Source organism: Channa argus, unplaced genomic scaffold, assembly GCF_033026475.1.
Source record: "Channa argus isolate prfri unplaced genomic scaffold, Channa argus male v1.0 Contig030, whole genome shotgun sequence".
In the NCBI taxonomy this organism is placed as follows: domain Eukaryota; kingdom Metazoa; phylum Chordata; class Actinopteri; order Anabantiformes; family Channidae; genus Channa; species Channa argus.
Genome location: NW_027125249.1, coordinates 302,222 through 315,122, shown reverse-complemented (window position 1 = coordinate 315,122; position 12,901 = coordinate 302,222). Strand labels below are relative to the sequence as shown.

The 12,901-nt window shown below is 41.3% G+C and overlaps 13 pseudogenes; all 13 read left to right on the top strand.

The window, feature by feature from the left end:
- Positions 1-402: 402 nt before the first annotated feature.
- On the top strand, positions 403-521 carry LOC137115997 (5S ribosomal RNA; annotated as a pseudogene).
- Positions 522-1,378: 857 nt separating this feature from the next.
- LOC137115961 (5S ribosomal RNA) lies at positions 1,379-1,497 on the top strand (annotated as a pseudogene).
- Positions 1,498-2,364: 867 nt separating this feature from the next.
- On the top strand, positions 2,365-2,483 carry LOC137115983 (5S ribosomal RNA; annotated as a pseudogene).
- An 866-nt stretch (positions 2,484-3,349) lies between these two features.
- On the top strand, positions 3,350-3,468 carry LOC137116095 (5S ribosomal RNA; annotated as a pseudogene).
- An 857-nt stretch (positions 3,469-4,325) lies between these two features.
- On the top strand, positions 4,326-4,444 carry LOC137116210 (5S ribosomal RNA; annotated as a pseudogene).
- An 867-nt stretch (positions 4,445-5,311) lies between these two features.
- On the top strand, positions 5,312-5,430 carry LOC137116173 (5S ribosomal RNA; annotated as a pseudogene).
- An 867-nt stretch (positions 5,431-6,297) lies between these two features.
- LOC137116094 (5S ribosomal RNA) lies at positions 6,298-6,416 on the top strand (annotated as a pseudogene).
- An 857-nt stretch (positions 6,417-7,273) lies between these two features.
- On the top strand, positions 7,274-7,392 carry LOC137116209 (5S ribosomal RNA; annotated as a pseudogene).
- Positions 7,393-8,259: 867 nt separating this feature from the next.
- Positions 8,260-8,378, top strand: LOC137116172 (5S ribosomal RNA; annotated as a pseudogene).
- An 867-nt stretch (positions 8,379-9,245) lies between these two features.
- LOC137115881 (5S ribosomal RNA) lies at positions 9,246-9,364 on the top strand (annotated as a pseudogene).
- An 857-nt stretch (positions 9,365-10,221) lies between these two features.
- LOC137116170 (5S ribosomal RNA) lies at positions 10,222-10,340 on the top strand (annotated as a pseudogene).
- An 857-nt stretch (positions 10,341-11,197) lies between these two features.
- On the top strand, positions 11,198-11,316 carry LOC137116169 (5S ribosomal RNA; annotated as a pseudogene).
- Positions 11,317-12,183: 867 nt separating this feature from the next.
- On the top strand, positions 12,184-12,302 carry LOC137115986 (5S ribosomal RNA; annotated as a pseudogene).
- The last annotated feature ends 599 nt before the right edge of the window (positions 12,303-12,901 follow it).

The window sequence follows — 12,901 nt, the reverse complement described above, 5'->3', positions numbered from 1 at the left end:
TGGACTGTTTTCACATTAGGGAGTTAGGGTTAGCGACTGTCTTTTGGTTTGTTTATTTCTATCAGGCTAGCTAGCACTTTCTGTGGGAAATGGCTTATTTTGTTTATTATGTTGGCCTTGGTTCGCCCTGAGTTGTAGTGTCATGTTTTGTTTGACACTTTCTTTCGTTTAAAATAAATATCATTCTGTTGGAACATCTCGATCCTGGATTTTGGTTTGGGGATCGGAGAGGGAACATGCTAATTTATCTTTGTATGTTGCACCCTGACCCCCTAGAAAGGGGCGTAACAGACCAGTACAGTTATAGTACTTTGTACATTGCCACATTTATCTTCTTCTTAGCAAGTGTCATGCATTCTGCTTCTCCAGCGTTTTTAAGAGCTGTTGATGATATCAAATGCAGCTTACGGCCACACCGCTCTCTAAGCGCCTGATCTCGTCCGATCTCGGCAGCCAAATAGAGCCGGGCCTGGTTAGTACTTGGTAGGAAGACCGCCTGGGAATACCAGGTGCTGTAAGCTTTTTTGCTTGGGTTTACGGGCAGCACAAGCTGGTGTTACTGCCTATTTATTCATAGAAATTGTTCTATATTTTCATCAAATTTTGTTCTTTCATTGCTGTTTTGCTACTTTATTGGTTTGCCAACCATCGTGCTTCATTACTAGTAGACCATGTTACGGTCCTGGCCATATGTGTTGTTTTTATTTTCTTGTTCTTATAGGTGCCCTGCCTGATTGGCTGGATTGGGGGGCAGTACAGGAAGCTGATTGGTCCATCCTACACTTCCTGGAGTTTTAAAAGTATGGTTCCCAACAGCTAGCGAGGCTCTTTCTGGCATCAGCACCTGTTTGCTGTTCTTGGTTTCCAAACCTTATTTAGCATTTTTGAATTGTTAGGTTTTGTGCCGTGGTTTTGTTTATAAATTGTATATTTTGTAAATAGTATTAAATCTGTAGGGGTGAACTGCCATTTTCTTTGGACTGTTTTCACATTAGGGAGTTAGGGTTAGCGACTGTCTTTTGGTTTGTTTCTTTCTATCAGGCTAGCTAGCACTTTCTGTGGGAAATGGCTTATTTTGTTTATTATGTTGGCCTTGGTTCGCCCTGAGTTGTAGTGTCATGTTTTGTTTGACACTTTCTTTCGTTTAAAATAAATATCATTCTGTTGGAACATCTCGATCCTGGATTTTGGTTTGGGGATCGGAGAGGGAACATGCTAATTTATCTTTGTATGTTGCACCCTGACCCCCTAGAAAGGGGCGTAACAGACCAGTACAGTTATAGTAGTTTGTACTTTGCCATATTTATCTTCTTCTTAGCAAGTGTCATGCATTCTGCTTCTCCAGCGTTTTTAAGAGCTGTTGATGATATCAAATGCAGCTTACGGCCACACCGCTCTCTAAGCGCCCGATCTCGTCCGATCTCGGCAGCCAAATAGGGCCGGGCCTGGTTAGTACTTGGTAGGAAGACCGCCTGGGAATACCAGGTGCTGTAAGCTTTTTTGCTTGGGTTTACGGGCAGCTCAAGCTGGTGTTACTGCCTATTTATTCATAGAAATTGTTCTATATTTTCATCAAATTTTGTTCTTTCATTGCTGTTTTGCTACTTTATTGGTTTGTCAACCATCGTGCTTCATTACTAGTAGACCATGTTACGGTCCTGGCCATATGTGTTGTTTTTATTTTCTTGTTCTTATAGGTGCCGTGCCTGATTGGCCGGATTTGGGGGAAGTACAGGAAGCTGATTGGTCCATCCTACACTTCCTGGAGTTTTAAATGTACGGTTCCCAACAGCTAGCGAGGCTCTTTCTGGCAGCAGCACCTGTTTGCTGTTCTTGGTTTCCAAATCTTATTTAGCATTTTTGAATTGTTAGGTTTTGTGCCGTGGTTTTGTTTATAAATTGTATATTTTGTAAATAGTATTAAATCTGTAGGGGTGGACTGCCATTTTCTTTTGATTGTTTTCTCTTGTTTTCACATTAGGGAGTTAGGGTTAGCGACTATCTTTTGGTTTGTTTATTTCTATCAGGCTAGCTAGCACTTTCTGTGGGAAATGGCTTATTTTGTTTATTATGTTGGCCTTGGTTCGCCCTGAGTTGTAGTGTCATGTTTTGTTTGACACTTTCTTTCGTTTAAAATAAATATAATTCTGTTGGAACATCTCGATCCTGGATTTTGGTTTGGGGATCGGAGAGGGAAAATGCTAATTTATCTTTGTATGTTGCACCCTGACCCCCTAGACAGGGGCGTAACAGACCAGTACAGTTATAGTACTTTGTACTTTGACACATTTATCTTCTTCTTAGCAAGTGTCATGCATTCTGCTTCTCCAGCGTTTTTAAGAGCTGTTGATGATGTCAAATGCAGCTTACGGCCACACCGCTCTCTAAGCGCCCGATCTCGTCCGATCTCGGCAGCCAAATAGGGCGGGGCCTGGTTAGTACTTGGTAGGAAGACCGCCTGGGAATACCAGGTGCTGTAAGCTTTTTTGCTTGGGTTTACGGGCAGCTCAAGCTGGTGTTACTGCCTATTTATTCATAGAAATTGTTCTATATTTTCATCAAATTTTGTTCTTTCATTGCTGTTTTGCTACTTTATTGGTTTGTCAACCATCGTGCTTCATTACTAGTAGACCATGTTACGGTCCTGGCCATATGTGTTGTTTTTATTTTGTTGTTCTTATAGGTGACCTGCCTGATTGGCCGGATTTGGGGGAAGTATAGGAAGCTGATTGGTCCATCCTACACTTCCTGGAGTTTAAATGTACGGTTCCCAACAGCTAGCGAGGCTCTTTCTGGCAGCAGCACCTGTTTGCTGTTCTTGGTTTCCAAATCTTATTTAGCATTTTTGAATTGTTAGGTTTTGTGCCGTGGTTTTGTTTATAAATTGTATATTTTGTAAATAGTATTAAATCTGTAGGGGTGAACTGCCATTTTCTTTTGATTGTTTTCTCTTGTTTTCACATTAGGGAGTTAGGGTTAGCGACTGTCTTTTGGTTTGTTTATTTCTATCAGGCTAGCTAGCACTTTCTGTGGGAAATGGCTTATTTTGTTTATTATGTTGGCCTTGGTTCGCCCTGAGTTGTAGTGTCATGTTTTGTTTGACACTTTCTTTCGTTTAAAATAAATATCATTCTGTTGGAACATCTCGATCCTGGATTTTGGTTTGGGGATCGGAGAGGGAACATGCTAATTTATCTTTGTATGTTGCACCCTGACCCCCTAGAAAGGGGCGTAACAGACCAGTACAGTTATAGTACTTTGTACTTTGCCACATTTATCTTCTTCTTAGCAAGTGTCATGCATTCTGCTTCTCCAGCGTTTTTAAGAGCAGTTGATGATATCAAATGCATGTTACGGCCACACCGCTCTCTAAGCGCCCGATCTCGTCCGATCTCGGCAGCCAAATAGAGCCGGGCCTGGTTAGTACTTGGTAGGAAGACCGCCTGGGAATACCAGGTGCTGTAAGCTTTTTTGCTTGGGTTTACAGGCAGCACAAGCTGGTGTTACTGCCTATTTATTCATAGAAATTGTTCTATATTTTCATCAAATTTTGTTCTTTCATTGCTGTTTTGCTACTTTATTGGTTTGCCAACCATCGTGCTTCATTACTAGTAGACCATGTTACGGTCCTGGCCATATGTGTTGTTTTTATTTTCTTGTTCTTATAGGTGCCCTGCATGATTGGCCGGATTGGGGGGCAGTACAGGAAGCTGATTGGTCCATCCTACACTTCCTGGAGTTTTAAAAGTACGGTTCCCAACAGCTAGCGAGGCTCTTTCTGGCATCAGCACCTGTTTGCTGTTCTTGGTTTCCAAACCTTATTTAGCATTTTTGAATTGTTAGGTTTTGTGCCGTGGTTTTGTTTATAAATTGTATATTTTGTAAATAGTATTAAATCTGTAGGGGTGAACTGCCATTTTCTTTGGACTGTTTTCACATTAGGGAGTTAGGGTTAGCGACTGTCTTTTGGTTTGTTCATTTCTATCAGGCTAGCTAGCACTTTCTGTGGGAAATGGCTTATTTTGTTTATTATGTTGGCCTTGGTTCGCCCTGAGTTGTAGTGTCATGTTTTGTTTGACACTTTCTTTCGTTTAAAATAAATATCATTCTGTTGGAACATCTCAATCCTGGATTTTGGTTTGGGGATCGGAGAGGGAACATGCTAATTTATCTTTGTATGTTGCACCCTGAGCCCCTAGACAGGGGCGTAACAGACCAGTACAGTTATAGTACTTTGTACTTTGCCACATTTATCTTCTTCTTAGCAAGTGTCATGCATTCTGCTTCTCTAGCGTTTTTAAGAGCTGTTGATGATGTCATATGCAGCTTACGGCCACACCGCTCTCTAAGCGCCCGATTTCGCCCAATCTCGGCAGCCAAATAGAGCCGGGCCTGGTTAGTACTTGGTAGGAAGACCGCCTGGGAACACCAGGTGCTGTAAGCTTTTTTGCTTGGGTTTACGGGCAGCTCAAGCTGGTGTTACTGCCTATTTATTCATAGAAATTGTTCTATATTTTCATCAAATTTTGTTCTTTCATTGCTGTTTTGCTACTTTATTGGTTTGTCAACCATCGTGCTTCATTACTAGTAGACCATGTTACGGTCCTGGCCATATGTGTTGTTTTTATTTTCTTGTTCTTATAGGTGCCCTGCCTGATTGGCCCGATTTGGGGGAAGTACAGGAAGCTGATTGGTCCATCCTACACTTCCTGGAGTTTTAAATGTACGGTTCCCAACAGCTAGCGAGGCTCTTTCTGGCAGCAGCACCTGTTTGCTGTTCTTGGTTTCCAAATCTTATTTAGCATTTTTGAATTGTTAGGTTTTGTGCCGTGGTTTTGTTTATAAATTGTATATTTTGTAAATAGTATTAAATCTGTAGGAGTGAACTGCCATTTTCTTTTGATTGTTTTCTCTTGTTTTCACATTAGGGAGTTAGGGTTAGCGACTGTCTTTTGGTTTGTTTATTTCTATCAGGCTAGCTAGCACTTTCTGTGGGAAATGGCTTATTTTGTTTATTATGTTGGCCTTGGTTCGCCCTGAGTTGTAGTGTCATGTTTTGTTTGACACTTTCTTTCGTTTAAAATAAATATCATTCTGTTGGAACATCTCGATCCTGGATTTTGGTTTGGGGATCGGAGAGGGAACATGCTAATTTATCTTTGTATGTTGCACCCTGACCCCCTAGAAAGGGGCGTAACAGACCAGTACAGTTATAGTACTTTGTACTTTGACACATTTATCTTCTTCTTAGCAAGTGTCATGCATTCTGCTTCTCTAGCGTTTTTAAGAGCTGTTGATGATATCAAATGCATGTTACGGCCACACCGCTCTCTAAGCGCCCGATCTCGTCCGATCTCGGCAGCCAAATAGGGCCGGGCCTGGTTAGTACTTGGTAGGAAGACCGCCTGGGAATACCAGGTGCTGTAAGCTTTTTTGCTTGGGTTTACGGGCAGCTCAAGCTGGTGTTACTGCCTATTTATTCATAGAAATTGTTCTATTTTTTCATCAAATTTTGTTCTTTCATTGCTGTTTTGCTACTTTATTGGTTTGTCAACCATCGTGCTTCATTACTAGTAGACCATGTTACGGTCCTGGCCATATGTGTTGTTTTTATTTTCTTGTTCTTATAGGTGCCCTGCCTGATTGGCCGGATTTGGGGGAAGTACAGGATGCTGATTGGTCCATCCTACACTTCCTGGAGTTTTAAATGTACGGTTCCCAACAGCTAGCGAGGCTCTTTCTGGCAGCAGCACCTGTTTGCTGTTCTTGGTTTCCAAATCTTATTTAGCATTTTTGAATTGTTAGGTTTTGTGCCGTGGTTTTGTTTATAAATTGTATATTTTGTAAATAGTATTAAATCTGTAGGGGTGGACTGCCATTTTCTTTTGATTGTTTTCTCTTGTTTTCACATTAGGGAGTTAGGGTTAGCGACTATCTTTTGGTTTGTTTATTTCTATCAGGCTAGCTAGCACTTTCTGTGGGAAATGGCTTATTTTGTTTATTATGTTGGCCTTGGTTCGCCCTGAGTTGTAGTGTCATGTTTTGTTTGACACTTTCTTTCGTTTAAAATAAATATCATTCTGTTGGAACATCTCGATCCTGGATTTTGGTTTGGGGATCGGAGAGGGAACATGCTAATTTATCTTTGTATGTTGCACCCTGACCCCCTAGAAAGGGGCGTAACAGACCAGTACAGTTATAGTACTTTGTACTTTGCCACATTTATCTTCTTCTTAGCAAGTGTCATGCATTCTGCTTCTCCAGCGTTTTTAAGAGCAGTTGATGATATCAAATGCATGTTACGGCCACACCGCTCTCTAAGCGCCCGATCTCGTCCGATCTCGGCAGCCAAATAGAGCCGGGCCTGGTTAGTACTTGGTAGGAAGACCGCCTGGGAATACCAGGTGCTGTAAGCTTTTTTGCTTGGGTTTACAGGCAGCACAAGCTGGTGTTACTGCCTATTTATTCATAGAAATTGTTCTATATTTTCATCAAATTTTGTTCTTTCATTGCTGTTTTGCTACTTTATTGGTTTGCCAACCATCGTGCTTCATTACTAGTAGACCATGTTACGGTCCTGGCCATATGTGTTGTTTTTATTTTCTTGTTCTTATAGGTGCCCTGCATGATTGGCCGGATTGGGGGGCAGTACAGGAAGCTGATTGGTCCATCCTACACTTCCTGGAGTTTTAAAAGTACGGTTCCCAACAGCTAGCGAGGCTCTTTCTGGCATCAGCACCTGTTTGCTGTTCTTGGTTTCCAAACCTTATTTAGCATTTTTGAATTGTTAGGTTTTGTGCCGTGGTTTTGTTTATAAATTGTATATTTTGTAAATAGTATTAAATCTGTAGGGGTGAACTGCCATTTTCTTTGGACTGTTTTCACATTAGGGAGTTAGGGTTAGCGACTGTCTTTTGGTTTGTTCATTTCTATCAGGCTAGCTAGCACTTTTTGTGGGAAATGGCTTATTTTGTTTATTATGTTGGCCTTGGTTCGCCCTGAGTTGTAGTGTCATGTTTTGTTTGACACTTTCTTTCGTTTAAAATAAATATCATTCTGTTGGAACATCTCAATCCTGGATTTTGGTTTGGGGATCGGAGAGGGAACATGCTAATTTATCTTTGTATGTTGCACCCTGAGCCCCTAGACAGGGGCGTAACAGACCAGTACAGTTATAGTACTTTGTACTTTGCCACATTTATCTTCTTCTTAGCAAGTGTCATGCATTCTGCTTCTCTAGCGTTTTTAAGAGCTGTTGATGATGTCATATGCAGCTTACGGCCACACCGCTCTCTAAGCGCCCGATTTCGCCCAATCTCGGCAGCCAAATAGAGCCGGGCCTGGTTAGTACTTGGTAGGAAGACCGCCTGGGAACACCAGGTGCTGTAAGCTTTTTTGCTTGGGTTTACGGGCAGCTCAAGCTGGTGTTACTGCCTATTTATTCATAGAAATTGTTCTATATTTTCATCAAATTTTGTTCTTTCATTGCTGTTTTGCTACTTTATTGGTTTGTCAACCATCGTGCTTCATTACTAGTAGACCATGTTACGGTCCTGGCCATATGTGTTGTTTTTATTTTCTTGTTCTTATAGGTGCCCTGCCTGATTGGCCCGATTTGGGGGAAGTACAGGAAGCTGATTGGTCCATCCTACACTTCCTGGAGTTTTAAATGTACGGTTCCCAACAGCTAGCGAGGCTCTTTCTGGCAGCAGCACCTGTTTGCTGTTCTTGGTTTCCAAATCTTATTTAGCATTTTTGAATTGTTAGGTTTTGTGCCGTGGTTTTGTTTATAAATTGTATATTTTGTAAATAGTATTAAATCTGTAGGAGTGAACTGCCATTTTCTTTTGATTGTTTTCTCTTGTTTTCACATTAGGGAGTTAGGGTTAGCGACTGTCTTTTGGTTTGTTTATTTCTATCAGGCTAGCTAGCACTTTCTGTGGGAAATGGCTTATTTTGTTTATTATGTTGGCCTTGGTTCGCCCTGAGTTGTAGTGTCATGTTTTGTTTGACACTTTCTTTCGTTTAAAATAAATATCATTCTGTTGGAACATCTCGATCCTGGATTTTGGTTTGGGGATCGGAGAGGGAACATGCTAATTTATCTTTGTATGTTGCACCCTGACCCCCTAGAAAGGGGCGTAACAGACCAGTACAGTTATAGTACTTTGTACTTTGACACATTTATCTTCTTCTTAGCAAGTGTCATGCATTCTGCTTCTCTAGCGTTTTTAAGAGCTGTTGATGATATCAAATGCATGTTACGGCCACACCGCTCTCTAAGCGCCCGATCTCGTCCGATCTCGGCAGCCAAATAGGGCCGGGCCTGGTTAGTACTTGGTAGGAAGACCGCCTGGGAATACCAGGTGCTGTAAGCTTTTTTGCTTGGGTTTACGGGCAGCTCAAGCTGGTGTTACTGCCTATTTATTCATAGAAATTGTTCTATTTTTTCATCAAATTTTGTTCTTTCATTGCTGTTTTGCTACTTTATTGGTTTGTCAACCATCGTGCTTCATTACTAGTAGACCATGTTACGGTCCTGGCCATATGTGTTGTTTTTATTTTCTTGTTCTTATAGGTGCCCTGCCTGATTGGCCGGATTTGGGGGAAGTACAGGATGCTGATTGGTCCATCCTACACTTCCTGGAGTTTTAAATGTACGGTTCCCAACAGCTAGCGAGGCTCTTTCTGGCAGCAGCACCTGTTTGCTGTTCTTGGTTTCCAAATCTTATTTAGCATTTTTGAATTGTTAGGTTTTGTGCCGTGGTTTTGTTTATAAATTGTATATTTTGTAAATAGTATTAAATCTGTAGGGGTGGACTGCCATTTTCTTTTGATTGTTTTCTCTTGTTTTCACATTAGGGAGTTAGGGTTAGCGACTATCTTTTGGTTTGTTTATTTCTATCAGGCTAGCTAGCACTTTCTGTGGGAAATGGCTTATTTTGTTTATTATGTTGGCCTTGGTTCGCCCTGAGTTGTAGTGTCATGTTTTGTTTGACACTTTCTTTCGTTTAAAATAAATATCATTCTGTTGGAACATCTCAATCCTGGATTTTGGTTTGAGGATCGGAGAGGGAACATGCAAATTTATCTTTGTATGTTTCACCCTGACCCCCTAGACAGGGGCGTAACAGACCAGTACAGTTATAGTACTTTGTACTTTGCCACATTTATCTTCTTCTTAGCAAGTGTCATGCATTCTGCTTCTCTAGCGTTTTTAAGAGCTGTTGATAATGTCAAATGCAGCTTACGGCCACACCGCTCTCTAAGCGCCCGATCTCGTCCGATCTCGGCAGCCAAATAGAGCCGGGCCTGGTTAGTACTTGGTAGGAAGACCGCCTGGGAATACCAGGTGCTGTAAGCTTTTTTGCTTGGGTTTACAGGCAGCACAAGCTGGTGTTACTGCCTATTTATTCATAGAAATTGTTCTATATTTTCATCAAATTTTGTTCTTTCATTGCTGTTTTGCTACTTTATTGGTTTGCCAACCATCGTGCTACGTTACTAGTAGACCATGTTACGGTCCTGGCCATATGTGTTGTTTTTATTTTCTTGTTCTTATAGGTGCCCTGCCTGATTGGCCGGATTGGGGGGCAGTACAGGAAGCTGATTGGTCCATCCTACACTTCCTGGAGTTTTAAAAGTACGGTTCCCAACAGCTAGCGAGGCTCTTTCTGGCATCAGCACCTGTTTGCTGTTCTTGGTTTCCAAACCTTATTTAGCATTTTTGAATTGTTAGGTTTTGTGCCGTGGTTTTGTTTATAAATTGTATATTTTGTAAATAGTATTAAATCTGTAGGGGTGAACTGCCATTTTCTTTGGACTGTTTTCACATTAGGGAGTTAGGGTTAGCGACTGTCTTTTGGTTTGTTTATTTCTATCAGGCTAGCTAGCACTTTCTGTGGGAAATGGCTTATTTTGTTTATTATGTTGCCCTTGGTTCGCCCTGAGTTGTAGTGTCATGTTTTGTTTGACACTTTCTTTCGTTTAAAATAAATATCATTCTGTTGGAACATCTCGATCCTGGATTTTGGTTTGGGGATCGGAGAGGGAACATGCTAATTTATCTTTGTATGTTGCACCCTGACCCCCTAGAAAGGGGCGTAACAGACCAGTACAGTTATAGTACTTTGTACTTTGACACATTTATCTTCTTCTTAGCAAGTGTCATGCATTCTGCTTCTCCAGCGTTTTTAAGAGCTGTTGATGATATCAAATGCATGTTACGGCCACACCGCTCTCTAAGCGCCCGATCTCGTCCGATCTCGGCAGCCAAATAGGGCCGGGCCTGGTTAGTACTTGGTAGGAAGACCGCCTGGGAATACCAGGTGCTGTAAGCTTTTTTGCTTGGGTTTACGGGCAGCTCAAGCTGGTGTTACTGCCTATTTATTCATAGAAATTGTTCTATATTTTCATCAAATTTTGTTCTTTCATTGCTGTTTTGCTACTTTATTGGTTTGTCAACCATCGTGCTTCATTACTAGTAGACCATGTTACGGTCCTGGCCATATGTGTTGTTTTTATTTTCTTGTTCTTATAGGTGCCCTGCCTGATTGGCTGGATTGGGGGGCAGTACAGGAAGCTGATTGGTCCATCCTACACTTCCTGGAGTTTTAAAAGTACGGTTCCCAACAGCTAGCGAGGCTCTTTCTGGCATCAGCACCTGTTTGCTGTTCTTGGTTTCCAAACCTTATTTAGCATTTTTGAATTGTTAGGTTTTGTGCCGTGGTTTTGTTTATAAATTGTATATTTTGTAAATAGTATTAAATCTGTAGGGGTGAACTGCCATTTTCTTTGGACTGTTTTCACATTAGGGAGTTAGGGTTAGTGACTGTCTTTTGGTTTGTTTATTTCTATCAGGCTAGCTAGCACTTTCTGTGGGAAATGGCTTATTTTGTTTATTATGTTGGCCTTGGTTCGCCCTGAGTTGTAGTGTCATGTTTTGTTTGACACTTTCTTTCGTTTAAAATAAATATCAATCTGTTGGAACATCTCGATCCTGGATTTTGGTTTGGGGATCGGAGAGGGAACATGCAAATTTATCTTTGTATGTTGCACCCTGACCCCCTAGAAAGGGGCGTAACAGACCAGTACAGTTATAGTACTTTGTACTTTGACACATTTATCTTCTTCTTAGCAAGTGTCATGCATTCTGCTTCTCCAGCGTTTTTAAGAGCTGTTGATGATATCAAATGCATGTTACGGCCACACCGCTCTCTAAGCGCCCGATCTCGTCCGATCTCGGCAGCCAAATAGGGCCGGGCCTGGTTAGTACTTGGTAGGAAGACCGCCTGGGAATACCAGGTGCTGTAAGCTTTTTTGCTTGGGTTTACGGGCAGCTCAAGCTGGTGTTACTGCCTATTTATTCATAGAAATTGTTCTATATTTTCATCAAATTTTGTTCTTTCATTGCTGTTTTGCTACTTTATTGGTTTGTCAACCATCGTGCTTCATTACTAGTAGACCATGTTACGGTCCTGGCCATATGTGTTGTTTTTATTTTCTTGTTCTTATAGGTGCCCTGCCTGATTGGCCGGATTTGGGGGAAGTACAGGATGCTGATTGGTCCATCCTACACTTCCTGGAGTTTTAAATGTACGGTTCCCAACAGCTAGCGAGGCTCTTTCTGGCAGCAGTACCTGTTTGTTGTTCTTGGTTTCCAAATCTTATTTAGCATTTTTGAATTGTTAGGTTTTGTGCCGTGGTTTTGTTTATAAATTGTATATTTTGTAAATAGTATTAAATATGTAGGGGTGGACTGCCATTTTCTTTTGATTGTTTTCTCTTGTTTTCACATTAGGGAGTTAGGGTTAGCGACTATCTTTTGGTTTGTTTATTTCTATCAGGCTAGCTAGCACTTTCTGTGGGAAATGGCTTATTTTGTTTATTATGTTGGCCTTGGTTCGCCCTGAGTTGTAGTGTCATGTTTTGTTTGACACTTTCTTTCGTTTAAAATAAATATCATTCTGTTGGAACATCTCAATCCTGGATTTTGGTTTGAGGATCGGAGAGGGAACATGCAAATTTATCTTTGTATGTTTCACCCTGACCCCCTAGACAGGGGCGTAACAGACCAGTACAGTTATAGTACTTTGTACTTTGCCACATTTATCTTCTTCTTAGCAAGTGTCATGCATTCTGCTTCTCTAGCGTTTTTAAGAGCTGTTGATAATGTCAAATGTACCTTACGGCCACACCGCTCTGTAAGCGCCCGATCTCGTCCGATCTCGGCAGCCAAATAGAGCCGGGCCTGGTTAGTACTTGGTAGGAAGACCGCCTGGGAATACCAGGTGCTGTAAGCTTTTTTGCTTGGGTTTACAGGCAGCACAAGCTGGTGTTACTGCCTATTTATTCATAGAAATTGTTCTATATTTTCATCAAATTTTGTTCTTTCATTGCTGTTTTGCTACTTTATTGGTTTGTCAACCATCGTGCTTCATTACTAGTAGACCATGTTACGGTCCTGGCCATATGTGTTGTTTTTATTTTCTTGTTCTTATAGGTGCCCTGCCTGATTGGCCGGATTGGGGGGCAGTACAGGAAGCTGATTGGTCCATCCTACACTTCCTGGAGTTTTAAAAGTACGGTTCCCAACAGCTAGCGAGGCTCTTTCTGGCATCAGCACCTGTTTGCTGTTCTTGGTTTCCAAACCTTATTTAGCATTTTTGAATTGTTAGGTTTTGTGCCGTGGTTTTGTTTATAAATTGTATATTTTGTAAATAGTATTAAATCTGTAGGGGTGAACTGCCATTTTCTTTGGACTGTTTTCACATTAGGGAGTTAGGGTTAGCGACTGTCTTTTGGTTTGTTTATTTCTATCAGGCTAGCTAGCACTTTCTGTGGGAAATGGCTTATTTTGTTTATTATGTTGGCCTTGGTTCGCCCTGAGTTGTAGTGTCAT